The sequence below is a fragment of the Lissotriton vulgaris genome, chromosome 6 (genome assembly GCF_964263255.1).
Source record: "Lissotriton vulgaris chromosome 6, aLisVul1.2, whole genome shotgun sequence".
Taxonomy (NCBI): Eukaryota; Metazoa; Chordata; class Amphibia; order Caudata; family Salamandridae; genus Lissotriton; species Lissotriton vulgaris.
In genome coordinates, this window is record NC_141694.1 from 1072007877 (window position 1) to 1072010994 (window position 3118).

Below are 3118 nucleotides of genomic sequence, written 5' to 3' on the forward strand. Positions count from 1 at the left end.
GACCAACCACGGAACGGGAAGAACCGGGATCCGCCCGTAGGCCTGACCCGCCCGCTCGCAACAGGAGAGGGTACCAGGGGCGGCGGACCCCGCCGGGAACCCAAACAGGAACGCCACCCGAATGCGCGTGCCAACCATGCGCCGGGGCCATGTCACACTGCACCGTAACGTTCCAACAGTAGTCCACTCGCAGCCGAAGGGAGCACCCAGGAGCACCCCGGCCCGGCTACTTATGGAACGCTGTACGAAATCGCGTGTCACCCTTGCGCAGGGGCCACGCAAATCATCTCTGTATAGATCCAATTGTTGTGCACGTGCTGCCGAAGCGAGCACCCAAGCGAATCCAGTAGAGGACCCGCGATAACAGAGGGCACGGGGGAAACGCGTACAGTAGACCGAAAGGTCAAGCGAAAGACAGGGCAACCACAAGGACCCGGGCGGAGAGACCAGAACCTGGGCAGGAGGGCCGAGACCCCCTCCGTGAACAGAGCCACCGGAGGCCGACCGATACGATGCCCCAGGCGCCGAAACACCACCGGGGCCAGGGCGAGACCAGGCAACGGAGGCCAGGACCGACACAGTCGAACCGCCTCCACCAAGTCGGACCCCGGGGGAAAGACAGCCCGTAGGTACAGGACATGCGCCAGGTCGACCGACCCTCGAAGCACTGGTGCACAAGACGGCAGGCCAGGAGGACTGCCAGCAACCCCCGAAGCACGAGGAGCTGCGAGACTGCAGGAGATCCCAACGACCCCCAAACGCCCCGGCCAAACCCCCCCCGAAAGAACCAGAGGGAAGAACCGGGACCAGGCACACGACCCCCGAAGGAGGACAAGCCCGAGACGGGGGCCGAAGGGCCCACCGCACATAGTGCAGGGAGCCGACGGAGGAGAGACACCGCTGATGAGACGCCTCACCCACGAAAACGACGAGGCCGAGAAGGACCCTACCTCCATACAGGGAACACCCAGACCCCCACCCGGCGAAGAAGCTCCACCAGGCGGGCCAGGAGCACAGTCCCCACCCATGGGCCCAGGAAAAATCCACAGGCGAGACAAGGGAAGGAGAAGGCATTTGGAATGCTTCACGAATGTGCGTGTCATCCTTGCGCAGGGGCCATGCTAATCTCCCCAGCACCGTTCCAATTTCAGTATATGTGCTGCCGAAGCGAGCACCTCTAACCCTCCGAGAAGGCGGATCCCGCGGAAAACCGCAAGACAGGACACCGGCCAGTAAGCTCAAAGAGCCCAAGAACCCTAACAGCAACGTCCCAAGAAGGGACGCAACGGAGGCGACAGCCCCCCCCCCCCCCCCCCCCCGGGAATCCCAGGGAGGGAGATGGCCAGCCCGAGCCCGGGAAAAGCCAAATTTTGTAAATGTGCCGCCGAAGCGAGCACCCGAAAACCCGGGCCCGGAAGCCCAGAACGCCCCACGTGGAGGCTGACACCCCGAAATCCGGGGGGAATGTCGAAGGGCCCCACCCAAGAGAGGGCGAGACGCCCTCCCCCCTAGGGACGTAAAATGCCGCTGTGGAACCCCCCAGGCATTCCCTGTGAGGCGTCCACTCCTGGGCACCCACAAGGTGGAGGCCAGGCATCCTTAGCGTCGTGGGGGCCGTCATGGAGAATAATCAAGCTATTGCCCCGAGTTGCAGAGAGGGACTCCATGTTAGGATTAGGCACCGAGGCGAGGATAAACAGGTCGGTGGAATAATTGAGCCCAAGACCCGGCGAGGCGGGGAATTGAACCCTGGTCCCGGGCTAGACCTCTGCATCCGGGTCTGCTGCACAAACCATTGAGCCACACTTCTCCACAACCTGGCGCGCGACCACCCAGCACAGGGGCCACGCTAAAACTACCGTCGCGTAAGCGACCCAAGAAAAGCGCACAACACCCCCTAAGGGTCTCAAGGCGCCGGTATGAATGCCTAAAGCCCACCTCACCCGGTATGCCCAGGCCGACTCCCATCCGGGGACCAACCAGGCCCGACCCAGCCCATTCACTGAGAGCGAACGAGACCAGGCGTCTACAGGGCGGAACGGCCCAATGCCGCAGGGGTACCCTCTGGCACCCCCAGTGAGACGACCCCCCCCGGCCACCCTCAGGTGGAGGCAAGGCAACCTAAGCCTCGTGGGGGCCGTGCAAGCGACAAAAAAACACGCCATTGCCCAGAGAAGCAGAACGGGAGGCTACGAGTGGGAAAGGCACCGAGGCGAGGAAAAAAACCGGGCCATGGCACCCCATGAACTGAAGACCCGCCGTGGCAGGGGACCGACCCCGGTACCCGTGCCAAACCACCATGGGATAGCTCTACAGCCATGGCAGGATTCGAACCCAGGAGTGTGAGGGCTGTCCGCACCCAAGGTACAAGAACAACCTTTGAGCTATCGCACCTCAGTACACCATTCCCACAGAGCAAAAAAATGCAGTCGAAGCGCGCACCCCAGGAAAGGTAAGGCTCCGTCGACGGCCAGGACTGAAGGAGGTCGAACCTGGCACCCTGTAGTGGACGCATCAGTCCACTGAGCCACCAATCCGGCTCCACGCTCCAGACCCCACAGTCCTCGGGGAAAACACGGGCCCCCAGGATGACCACCGGAACAGCTGTGTCTTCCTGAACGCGCCCCAGGCGCCGGGGACATTCCGTGCAACAGTCAAGCCGCCCGAGGACGGCAGTCACTAGCGGAGGGGGCCGGAGGAACAGCAAAACAAACAACACTGCACATGCAGGAACGGATCCTTCGTGGGGGCAGACCCACCAACGGCATAAGCCTTACCTGTGAGCTCCAGCGTTGTACCCTAAGGGCGTCTGCACCGCTCCGCGAGCCGCCGTGCCCGCCGCCCGTAAGAGCACCCCACAGCCCCGGCCGTTACACCGGCTGCACCAGGCAGAGCGAAGCCCCGCCCCCAAGAGGCGGGAAACCCCTCTAGCCAACCCCAGTGCAGCAAACAGCCGCGGGACCTAGGGAATCCTGAATCTCCCGTCCGGAGGCGGAAGCGACCAGCGCCGAGACCCGAGGCTGCAGTCACACACCCGGACCCGGCCCACCGGACCCCCGAGGGCCCGCCGATGAGGTAGGAAGGAGCCCGCAATCGTATCCCTCGGAATATTATTCTG

The 3118-nt window shown here is 63.4% G+C and overlaps 2 non-coding genes across 2 annotated transcripts; both read right to left on the minus strand.

The window, feature by feature from the left end:
- Positions 1 to 226: 226 nt before the first annotated feature.
- Positions 227 to 333, minus strand: LOC147708426 (U6 spliceosomal RNA). The gene has a single exon (XR_015296923.1). It is a non-coding gene; the product is annotated as a U6 spliceosomal RNA (small nuclear RNA).
- Positions 334 to 1068: 735 nt separating this feature from the next.
- On the minus strand, positions 1069 to 1175 carry LOC147708427 (U6 spliceosomal RNA). Its single transcript, XR_015296906.1, has one exon. It is a non-coding gene; the product is annotated as a U6 spliceosomal RNA (small nuclear RNA).
- Positions 1176 to 3118: the final 1943 nt, after the last annotated feature.